A 13055-nucleotide genomic window follows, 5' to 3' on the forward strand; every position below is an offset into this window, starting at 1 on the left:
TCGCTAAAATCATCAAAATACCGTATATCGGGAGGTATCGTTATATGGGGGCTATATGAAAACGTAGACCTACATGGCCCATTTAAGAACTTAACCTGCCTACTGAAAAAATAAACACGTGTGCAAAATTTTAGCCTTCTATCCCAATTCGTTCAAAAGATAGCGTGATTACAACAGACAGACGGACAGACAGACAGACAGACGGACATGGCTAAATCGACTTAGAATTTTAGGCTGATCAAGAATATATATACTTTGTTGGGTCTGACATGAGTAATTCGAGGAGTTACAAACGTTAATATACCCTCCATAGTATGGTGGAGGGTATAAAAATATTTAACATACCGTAAAGCGATGGGACCAGTTTCCCGCTACAGGGGTTGTTATCTAAAGCAAGTTTTAAATACCAAATTTGAAAAATATTTCTTAAAAAAGGTGGTTGAAATTACTTATAAATTGGAATCAGAGCGATATATATTAAACTCTGACTCGATTTCCACTAAATTTGAAGGAGACACTTGTACCTCTCGCACAAAATAATATTGCTATAGAATGAATAATATGACTTTAAAAAAATTGTATTAGCTATTTGGCAGAGGTATTTCCGAGCTGAATCTGACACACGGGGCCATGTAGGTCCATGTTTTGGTATAGCCCCCATATAACGGTACCACGCTATATTCGGTATTTTGTTGATTTTAGCGACATTATTTACCGGAATTGTTTCAAATTTGGTTCAAATTTGAAGTTCGTAATGGATACTGCAGCCTAAGGCAGAAAATTGTCTGTGCAGGGGCTGGATTCTTGTTCTATGAAAGTATGAAGAAAAAAATATTTTCTCTATAATAATTTTCATTTGACATTTCTTTCCCTTATAAAAGTTTTCATTTCACATTTTCATAGAACAAGAATTGAGGCCCAGGTCCACATTTTGGTATATTTTGGTATAGCCCTATATTGATGATTTTAGCTACATTACTCACCGGTTTTTTTAAGTTTCGCATTTTAATATTGTAATGGCTTTTGACAAAAGTTGCCTATGCAGGTCCACGTCGTTGTATAGTTGTATACTTGTATTATTCCTTTTTTAAAATGTTTGTGGGAAAGGTCCCAGAACCGATATTGCCCTGTAATCTATGGACTCGAAAACTGATGCACAGATTTTCCTGAGAATTTCAATATATACTACAGCATCGCCTTAAAGTAACACAGGCTATATAAATTTTAAAAATTCAACTTGGAACTGGGAATATAGTATAAGAATCGGAGGTACCTCCAGAAAATTTAGGTTTTGGATGCACATGTCTATTGATCGTTTATAGATACAGTCTTCAAATTTGGAATGCGTAACGGAATTTGGAACAAAAATAAAATTGCTTAATTACATTGAAATCGGTTCAGATTTGGACATAACTCCCATATATATTTTCAGCCGATTTCGTTTATTTGATGCACCAAACACCAAATCTATGTTCGATTTCAATGAAATTTGGAATATGTGATGATGGGATTTGCTCAGAAAATAAGTTTGTCAAATTATATTGAAATCGGTACAGATTTAGATATAGCTCCTATATATATTTTCGGACGATTTCAAATATTTGATGCAATAATTACGTTTTTTATTAATTTAAATTTTTAAAATTGTTTTATTTTTCTAAACCAACAAATATTCGCATATTAAATTTTGAATACATATAAAATCATAGGATTCAGCTAGTAATTCTATAAAAATGTTTAGTATAGGATCTCTATTCTTATTCTATGCAAATGTAAGATAAATCTTGTTTTATAAGGGAAATAATAGTAAAATGAGAAATTATAATAAGTAAATATTTTTATAGCCTACACCACAAGGTGTTCAGGGTATAATGTCTTTGTGCATTTGTTTGTAACAGGCAGAAGGAAACGAGATAGACCCATAGTTCCTTTTGATGATCTGCATAGAATCACACTCTGAGTCGATTTATGCATGTCCGTCCGTCTGTCCATGTATTTTTGTGAACAAAGAACAGTTCGCATTTATAACTCGATACAGATGAAATTTTGTACAAATCATTCGTTCGGTCCAAGGACGAACCCTATTGAAATTGGAGAAAAACGGTAAAAATTTAGATATAGCTCCCATATATATCTTCATCCGAATTTCCTTTTATTGTGCACCAAACGTGTAATATTAGCCCGAATAGTATGGAATTTTGCACATACAACCAAATTAGGCCTGAAAATAAGTGTGAAAAAAAAGCTCCAGATATAGCTATAGCTCCAATATATATTGTTCATCCGATTTTTTATTTTAGTCCTCCGCAGCCGTAATATGCACTTTGTAACAACAATATTTGGGGAAATATATCAAATACAGCTCAGAAATACCTTTGCTAAATTTTATCGAGATCGGTTCGGATTTGGATATATCTCCCATAAATAACTTCGTCTGATTTACCTTTTATTGTGCACCAAACGTCTAATATTTGCCCAAATGGGATGAAATTTGGCACTTACGACCGAATTGAGTCTAGAAAGTATTATGTCAATTTGGTGAAGATCGGCTCAGATATAGCTATAGCTCCCATATATATTGTTCATCCGATTTGTAATTTTAGTCCTCCGCAGCCGTAATATGTACTCCGTAACAACAATATTCAATAAATATATGAAATACAGCTCAGAAATATCTTTGCCAAATTTTATAAAGGTCGGTTCAGATTTGAATATAGCTCCCATATATATCAAATGGGCAATACAAGTCCGAACATAAAAGATACAAATGCTTCGGCATATTTCGACTTTTGAACTTTAAATTATAATTATAATCATACCGTGTATGATTAAATTCTCCCATAAAAAAACTTTTAATTGTTATGTGGAGCTCTACTAAATTAGCAAAGTGGTGTAGGGTATCATAAAGTCGGCCCCGACCGACTTTAAGTCCTTCTTTACTCGTTCGTTTTATATTTCTCAGCCCAAGTCCATGTTGAAGTTTAATCCAATTATAATGGTTTTAACCAAGTTAAGGCATTTTTTAACTAGCTTTAGAGCAGAATCGAAAGTTATTTGGTATTTCGAATTCTATATAAATATTAAGATTCTCACTAGCAACGTTTTGTATAGCCCCAAGTAACCGTTCTTTCCCAATTTAATGTTCTCAAAGTTGTTGAGGTTTTTATAGCTTAAGAGATATCAAAGGAAATTGACGGATATATTCTATCATATATTGAAAGATGTACCAGACTGTGTGAGAGATACTTTGACAAAAATATTGCAATATATAACATTTGGATAAATATAGGCTCTTTGGTCCTTTAAGAGATTCACTATTACTTGGTAACTTGTGGGAGAGGTATAGAAATCAGCATTGTAAATTCTGAGCATTGTAAATTCTGAGACTTGATCAACGTAGGATTCAAAAAACAGAGACACCAGTCAAAAATATGGAAAACATGGCCGGATATTCAATTTCTTCATGATTTATATTTTTCAAATAGTTTCCAAAGTCACGAGTGTACTGACATATTATATTTCAACACTATCTTAGGTTGGTAGCTATTGAGATACGTGAAGTTTGGAGAAACGGAAGAATTTTATGGGGTTTTTATACCCTCCACCATACTACGGAGGGTATATTAACAATGTCATTCCGTTTGTAACTCCTCGAAATACTCATGTCAGACCCAACAAAGTATATATATTCTTAATCAGCGTAAAATTCTAAGTCGATATAGCGATGTCCGTCTGTCTGTCCGTCCGTCTGTATGTCTGTTGTAATCACGCTATCTTTCGAATGAATTGAGATAGATGGCTTAAATTTTGCACACATGTTTATTTTTCCAGTAGGCAGGTTAAGCTCGTAAATGGGCCATGTAGGTACACGTTTTCATATAGCCCCCATATAACGGTACCTCCCGATATTCGGTATTTTGATGATTTTAGCGACATTATTCTCCGGAATTGCTTCAAAATTGGTATTTGTAGTTCGTTATGGGAACTACAGTCTGTGACAGAAAATTGTCTGTGCGGGTCCAGGTCTTCGTATAGGCCCCATATATCAGTACCTCCTTTTATTCGGTATTTTGACGATTTTAGGTACAATACCCACCGAAATTGTTTGAGATGTGGTATTTAAAGTTCGTAATGGATGCTACAGCCTGTGACAGAAAATTGTCTATGCTGGTCCAGGTCTTCGCACAGCTCCAATTTAACGGCACCTCCTTATATACCATATTTTGATGATTTTAGCTACATTATTCATCGTTAATTTCAAGTTTCAAATTTGAATATGGTAATGGCTTATGACAAACAATGCCTATGTATGTCCATATCGTATAGACCACAATATAACGGATATATTCGGTATTTTTAAAATTTTAACAGAATTTTTTAAAGATTTTATTTTTTGAAAAAATTCCAAATTCCTTGCAAATGGTGGAGGGTATTCAAAGTTCGGCCCGGCCGAACTTACTGCTTTTTAACTTGTTTTTTTTTTTCAAAAATTATTCAAAATGAAATTGAAGTGGACCAAATCACATACTTCCAACAAGAGTTATAGGAAAATTCTTAAAACATTTTCCAATAATGTCGTTTTACCATATTTCACTAGTTTCGAATTTTTAGGACCCATGGGATATGGCAAAGTCGTATATGTCGAAATAAAGGTATGAACCTGTTTTGGATATATTTAAAAAATGTTCATGAATTTTTCTTTCAGTAGCATTTGAGTAACGAAATGTGTATTTTATTGTGCCCCTCAACAAAATTGCACATTTTTCATTTTCAAATTATTTTTTTCTCACAAGAAACAATTGTCATCACCAACATTAATTTTTATGTTAAAAACACACATTTTTCTTTTTACCAAAACTTTTCATAATTAATCTCCAGAGAACAACAACGATCAATAACTTGTCTTTCTAAAACCCTTTAAATCATTGCAAAACTAACAAATCCATCAATTTATTGTCGATTTTCCAGACATATATATGTGGATCATATTTTGTTGTTATTCGACTTGTTGATTGCTTTACCTTTTTTTCGGAAACAAATTACCGCTCCTCTCTCGGAAACATAAACTATGCTCTGTTAACACTTTGCGTATTTTACATTTAATTGTTTGGGCACTTTATTTATTACTTCTTGTATTTGCAAAATTTCCAAATTTTTCACTTTTTCCTGTTTATTTTGAATTTTCTCATTTAAAACGAAAAACTTTTACTTTGATATTTTGCTCTGTTTGGGTTATACAAATTGACATTCCTTCACAATGAATTTCATACTCAAATGCACTGCGATTTCGCGTTAGACACACAAGGTTTTGCCTTTTTGGTCTACGTTTTGTTTTGAATTCTTTGTGAAATGCGTTTTTCACATTAGTTTCCCTTTAAATAATAACGGGGCTATTAGCGGCGAATTGCACTGCGCTTGTAACGAACGAACGTCTATGCTAACGGAAAACTCGTTACCAACTGATTTTCCGACATTTCGTTTTGCTATCATCAGCCGCCACAGTAAACAACACGCCAACAGTCTGCACACGAAGTGCATAAGGTCCAGCCGCTCGTGTCGTTATTCGTGTTGTGTTTTGGTATCATCGGCATTGTCGTTGCCGGCAAAAATAAACACAGCACACCAAAACACCCTTAAGAGACACAAGTGCCACAAAATGTTGCCTTGCAATGGTAAACATGGCCGAAGAGATGGGGGTACCATGGGTGGTATGGGTGTGTTTTCGTTTAGAGTTTTTCATACGCTCACATGTTTATGTTTCTGCAAATCAGGTGGTGGACGCACACACACTCTCTCTCTTTGTCTTTCTTCTCAACATATTTTGGCGGGAAATGCCAAAACAAAACATTGCAGAAAATGTTGCTGAACATTTCTTGTTTATGTTGCCATCGAACTGCCACGTGCTTAGGATTGCAACATAAATGTTGTGGTTGTTAGACTGGGCATGCGCTGAATGGCTAAAAGGAAATCCTTGTCAAATTATATAGTCTTAAACAACCCAAACAAATACCAGCAAACTCTTGTACACCCATACACACACACATATACAGCTATGTTTGTATTTCATCTACTCAGTTTGTGTATGACATGCTGTTTACTTTAGGGAACCTTTGTCTGTGTGTGTGGGTGTGTGTGTGTATTTGGCCCCAGCTGTGCTCTTAGCCAATCAAAGTGTGACAAAATTACGCGCAGCAAAGCATTTTAGCCAACTTCTAATGTCCCCTCCACCAATACGCCATTTGGTGGAGGGATTGCAAACATAAGATATTTTTATAATTTACAGAGTTGATTCTTTGCGTCTTCGTTTCAACCCCCACATCTCTCGCCCTCGTTTGCGGGATTGTCAAGCGAATAACTTGTTGATGTTTCGCTACTTCCATTGACTGGCCAAAATGAATGGCCAGCCATTTGCGAAAATTTTGTCATGATCGCCACACAAATGCTATGCATGGGTATGTGCATTTTTTTGCGATGGGGGTGTTAGTGGTGTTGAAAGTTTCCTATCGCCTGTGCAATTTGTCTTTTCGAAGGCAGCAAGCAAATCTGGCATCACGTTATGTTGTCTATGCTGAAGATTAATAATTGTCATCATTTCATTCAATGAAACATGAAATATGTCTGTAATGCTGCGGAAGAACAAACATTGGCAATATTTCTACATTTTTACAAAGTTTCGCGGACAAGAGCTGTTTAAGGAAAGTGTGGGAGATTTTATAAATTGCAAATAAATTTAGAAAACTTTTTATTTACCGCATACTTTTTAGAAATATTTAATACAAGCATGATGCTCCCTGTACCCTAGAGATAAGACTGTTTAGCAAGTCATCTTAAGATACAAATTCTTAAGAGGTTATATAAAGAACCGTCCTTTGGGCTTTTAACAGGGATATTTTTAATTTTAGCATATGATAGAATGTCCGATGACATATGTATTGTGTGATAAAAAAAAAAAACTGAAACAAAGTCAAACGGAATAATTTTTACATTTTTATTATATTTTATTGCATAAAAGCAAAAAATGTCTGAAATAGCATCAAATTTTAGAATCAGTTTAAATTTGTACGAATTGGTCACCTTTGGCATGAATTATGGCCTTCAAACTAGTAATGAAACCGTCAGATGCTGCCGGAATGTAACTCTGCGGTATTCTGGCCCATTCCCGGCGAAGTGCTTGCTTGAGGTAATCGACACTTTGATATTTTTTAGTGCCAACCTTACATTCCAAAATACTCTAGACACAATAGTCCAACGGATTGGTATCCGGAGATTTTGATGGCCATTGTGCGTTGGAAATGAAGCGAGGAACCTCATTTTGTAACCATTCTTGGGTGGCGCGTGCTGAGTCTGATGGTGATGAGTCCTGTTGGAATGTCCAAGGTCTGCGGCCAAAATTTTTGCGTGCCCAAGGCTTTAATACACCCTCCAGAATATTTTCGCGATAATATTCGACATTTATTTTGATGCCATGGTCGATTAATATGAGCGGAGAGCGATCATCGGCTGTTATGGCAGCCCACACCATCACTATGGTCGGCGCTTGAGTTCTGGTGGTCAACCAAATGTTCACATTTTCAGCTAACCTCTTTGGCAAGTAAACAAGATCATTTTTTGGTTGAAAAACTGCTGGACAACGAATGTTTACTTATCGGAGAAAACCAAATTCGGCAGTTCGCCACTTTCGGCCAAGCGAAGCAACTCTTTAGCTTTTTTGTGTCCATTTTCTTACTGATGCGATGTAAGTTTTTTTACCTTTTTGGAGTTCGTTTTTCAATGACTTTACCCCGAGCTCATTTTTCAATATTTGCCGAATGGAATATTGCGATATGTTCAGCTCACGAGCCATTTTCTGCCACTGCGACGCGGGTTTCGATCAAGTCGCTTCTTTACTTTTCTATCCATTTCTGCTGATGTTCCTGTTTTCTTCAGTCCACTTCCTTGACGTCGGGCTATTATCACGATAACAAGCGATGGTACGAGACACAAAAGATTTATACACATTTAAATGTTGGAGTGCACTAACGTTAGTCACTTGTGGGTTTCCAGCCGAATATAAAGATATCGCTTAAATTCCATCTCGAATAACTTTCTTCTAGAAAATTCTCACCAAAAAGGCTTTTGTACGCTTGTAAACAATATAATGAGCTGTCAGTGGAATAACTTTAACTGGTGGAATATTGTAACCAAGTCCGCCCGCTCGTCCTTCTGTCTATGTTAAATTGTAATCACACTGCATGTCACAAATCTGGCCCTCACACAATTTTGCATGAATGTGGGGTTAAGATCTACTAGAAGCCTATTTTTGGAGGGGATGATCGCAAAATAGTTAGGGGTTGATATGGAGCAAAATCAAATTTTTTTTCAGTTGCTCTAGATGTCTCAATTATAGACCAATATATGGGGTTAAGAGACTATTTCAAAGACGAAATCTATGGATTTGGGCCAGAGGAGATTTTCTATTACATGGTCAGCCCCGCACGACTATAGCCTTTGCTTACTTGTTTTACACTAAGTCTTTGAATGAAATCATGATCTGTGTAGGAAAAAATATAATTTAATATATCACAACTTCAGTCATAGAAGGTTATGAAGGAAGTTCTCTTCGTGACATCTGTTAGACCCAATGAAAATATTCTTAAAGACATTAATTTCAAATGCTGAAAATCGGACCAATATAGCATATATTTGCAAATTTAACCACAAAAAAGTCGAAATGTTTAATTGTACCTGATTCAGGTGGAAGTTGGGAGGGAGAGCGCCAAAATACAGAGAATCAGAAGGAAATGTCAAACTATAAAAATTAGTTCACATAAAACACTAAATATAGGCTTAATGTACCCTCCACAGCCGTAATGTACCCTCATTAATGACGATATTTTGGACAAGATATCAGATACACCTTATAAATACCCATGGCAAAATTTGTCGAGATTGATTAAGAGTTGGATTTAGCTTCCATATACTCCTGATTTCGATTTTAAGTTCATTGTGAAACAAATGTGTAATATCATCCAAAAATTTGTTGGATTTTGGCACATCGAACCCGATAAAGTCCTCAAAATTGCATAAAATGGGCGGAACCGCTTTCTTTACAATTTTCTGGCACAGGTTTTGGTATCTATGTCCACTTTCAAATAAAAAGTTTAAAAATGTTCCGTTTCCAAATTTGTGATAAAAATATCAAATATTGAGGGGTACTGTTTTAAGGAGCCTATACGAAAACATGAATCGACATTACAATCGACACCTTAAGATTTAACTAACAAGGTTGTGGCAAATTGCACCCTGCATATCTACATATATGACAAATAAACAACTGCACTTTTTAGTTGCTATCTTTTAACAAATAAAAGCATATGCCACTATTACACCCGCCAAAACATATTTAATTAATTAAAAATATCTCGACAATTTTCAATAATTAAAGAGATACCCGCAAAGCATCATTGAAATCCCCAGGCTTACCAACCAACTGCATTGTAATTAACAATTGAGATCATTTTCCGCTCTCCCGTTGATAGGGAATTACATATCTTCCAAAGAAACTGGTAAACAGAAAACTATCCACACATACCCACGCCAGACCAAACTACCGCACACACACACACGTTTAACTACACTAACATGCATAAATGCGGTCAAAATAATTGAACGAACGAATGAATGTAAATAAATGTCTCCTAAGGCTCAGCGGATATAGCGCCACTTACCGAAAGTCATTTGAAATAATTGCAGGGATAAGTCACCACAGAAAGGCATCACGGGGCGGACAACAGCACCAGTACAACAAAACAATCGCATGGCAAATAGTTGGGGGAATTGCTTGCAAAAGCTGCGTGTGTTTAATCAGTACGATTAATCTTAATGTGTGGCACACACCGAGCTTAGCCGAAGGCAAGAAACGAAGACGTGTAGCTAACATGTTGTCAAAGCCACAAAACTAGATATTAACCTAACCTTACCTAACCAAGCAACCAACAACTTAATATTTGTATGTATTTTAAGCTGCATAGTAATGTATGTGGGCATGTAAGTGAATGTGTGTGGTGTGTGTGTGTGTCTTCAATAATGTATCAATTTTAGGAGAATATTAGCCCCTTTGGCCGAGAATGAATGGTTTCTGATGCTCATATGAGGGAATCCCGAAGATAGTCATCTTGCAAAAATGTTGAATTTTGTTCCGAGGTTTTAAATACCTACATTCTAATTATACCCTCAGCCACATGGCTACAGAGGGTATATATAATTTGATGTGACCAAAACATAGAACAAGAAAGGATCTGCCAATTTTAAGTAAACTTTGCAATTCCCAATATATGTACAATATATTCCCAATATAGGTACGAAAATGGAATATATCGGCTCACTTCATCAAGTATCAACCAAAAAGAGGCTTAACAATGCAGACGGTGCACTCCTACAGGTACCCCACACAAAGGGTCAAAATTTTGAATAACCACTGACGCTCATAAAAAGCGAAATAAAAATCTGATTATTTTCAAACTTGGCACATCCTAATATTTACTGGTATTAATATTGAATAGAACGGACCACTCCTTCTGGTTCCTCCCCCACAATGTGTCAAAAATTTGAATAACCCTGACGCTCATGAAAAGCAAAATTATAATCTGATTCTTTTCAAACTTGGCACATCCTAATATTTCCAGCAACACAAGATCTAGTATATATCGGACCACTCCTTCTGATACCTTCCCCAAAAAAGGTCAACATTTGGAATAATCGTAACTCTTGTAAAATGCGAAATAAGACTCCGATTGCCTTTAAGTTTTGCTCATCTCAATATTTTTACCAACACGTGATATGCTATGAGGATGAAATATATCGGACCACTTCTTCTGGTTTCTCCTCCTCAACGGGTCAACATTTTTAATATTTAAATCTATCATAAACTGCGAAATAAGCATCCGATTTTTTAAAAACTTCGTACATTTCAATATTTCTACTAAGTGTAGATTATAGATATCGGCCCACCACTTCGGAAACCTCCCTGCGAAAGTTCTGATCTGATATCAATAGAAAGAAAGATCTGATGTCAATAAGGAATCTCACTCCTTGTGGCACCTTCCCTGAACATTTTGATTATCATTTCTTTGCAAAAAAATTGGAAATTCGAGTTCCTTAAAATTTACATTTGCCACAATTTTTTGTCAATATTAATTGAAGTAGAATACTTCGTTCCGCTATATATTTCCTCATGCATATTTTTCCAAAATTTTCCAAAATGTATATGGCCTAAATGCGTTGCAATATTTATGTCCGGCTAAGGTCAGATACGAAATGAATAATATTGGCTCAAGGGTCAAGAGTGTGAATAATCATAACCGAAGGCTGGAGGTATACATCTGTTGGCAAAACCCACTGAAACTACTTAACTCGTTATTACCAAGAGCGGGGAAAATATAGATTACATTCATTTAGTTCGTCAATCTTTCTTTTAAAACTGAAACAAGTAAAAAAGCTATAATTTCACCCAGGCCGAACTTTGAATACCTCCACTACTTGGAACAAATTTAGCAATTTTTAATTTTTTTCAAATACTGAATGTAACCGTTATATTAGGGTATATACGACGACATGGACCTGCAGCATCAAAATCATAAAAAATACCGAATACAGGGAGGTACTATTATGTGGGGCTATACCAAAACGTGGACCTGCACAGACAATTTTCTGTCATAGGCTGTAGTATCCAATACGAACTTCAAAAACCAAATTTGAAACAATTCCGGGGGAAAATTTCGCTAAAATCATCGAAATATCGAATATGGGGAGGTACCGTTATAGGGGGGCTATACGATGACGTTGACCTGCACAGACAATTTTCTGTCATAGGCTGTAGTATCCATAACAAACATCAAATGCCAAATTTGAAACAATTCTGGTGAATAATATCGCTAAAATCAATAAAATACTAAATATCGGGAGGTTCCGTTATGTGGGGGTTATACGAAGACGTGAACCGGTAGCGTTATATGGGAGCTATACCAAAACGTGGACCTACATGGCCCATTTTCAATATCAATATATATTGAGTAAAATTTTATCAAGCTACTTCATTTCGTTCGGAAGCTAGAGTGATTTCCACAGACGGACAAACGGATAGACGGACGGACATCGCTATCGACATAGAATTTTATGCTGAGAATATATATACTTTGTGGGGTCTAAAGTGTATATTTCAAGGTGTTACAAACGGAATGACAAACTTAATATACCCTCCATATTATTGTGAGGGTATAAAAAATCGTAAATTGGAGAAGTATTTATTTTTGGAGGAATTTTAATCTATTCATCCAAGTTCTTTTCATATATCCCAACATAAATAAAAACTTTAACATTTCGTAACCCTAATTCTAATCACATTTTTTCTAACATTAACTGTGGCATCTTGACAATGGAAATCAGAAATCATATAAGGCTGCAGTCATACATAAAAAAATGTCATACACACCCTTCCAATACTTGTTTGCCCTGAGGCTCTCAATATGCTAATAAATACTTCTTTCACTGCTCCACTTCAATTTTGGATTGGTTCATATACAATTTTACATATCAATTAAGATGTGTGTAATAGCCAACAATTAATAAGCAACTGCTTTAAAACACGCTAACATTCATCCCCTCCCCTTCCTCCCTCCCCCTCCTCATCCGGCCACAAGTGAACTTGCACACTAATATCCTTGAAAATGAAATGAAATTTGACATCGGAAGTCAGAAATCTTGCTGTGAAAATGGCTCATTAACATTTCATTATTTTGTACATATTCATGGCAAAGTTATGAAATGAAACGAAAAAGAAGAAGAAGAAAACAAAACTCAAAGAGAAGCATGGAGAGCAGAGAAAAAATGAATGAATAAAAAAAAAACGAAACAAAACAAAATGTAATAACAAATGACAATTGCAAATCACCCGCCATTCCCCATTAGGGCCGGGTGAAAAGAAAGTTACAACGAAATAATAACAACAACAGCGCTCTTCTGAAAGAAAACAAATGACACATGGGGGGTTCCAATTGAATACCAAGTGTGTGTGTGTG

The 13055-nt window shown here is 35.5% G+C and overlaps 1 protein-coding gene across 1 annotated transcript in view; it reads right to left on the reverse strand.

The window, feature by feature from the left end:
- The window catches only part of LOC101895073 (dual specificity protein kinase splA), a 152647-nt gene extending 147203 nt beyond the window's left edge, over positions 1 to 5444 (reverse strand). Inside the window, exon 1 of the mRNA XM_011292989.3 lies at positions 5022 to 5444. The gene's annotated coding sequence lies outside the window, so the exon portion shown is untranslated. The remainder of the gene's footprint in view (positions 1 to 5021) is intronic.
- Positions 5445 to 13055: the final 7611 nt, after the last annotated feature.

Source organism: Musca domestica, unplaced genomic scaffold (genome assembly GCF_030504385.1).
Source record: "Musca domestica strain aabys unplaced genomic scaffold, Musca_domestica.polishedcontigs.V.1.1 45, whole genome shotgun sequence".
Taxonomy (NCBI): Eukaryota; Metazoa; Arthropoda; class Insecta; order Diptera; family Muscidae; genus Musca; species Musca domestica.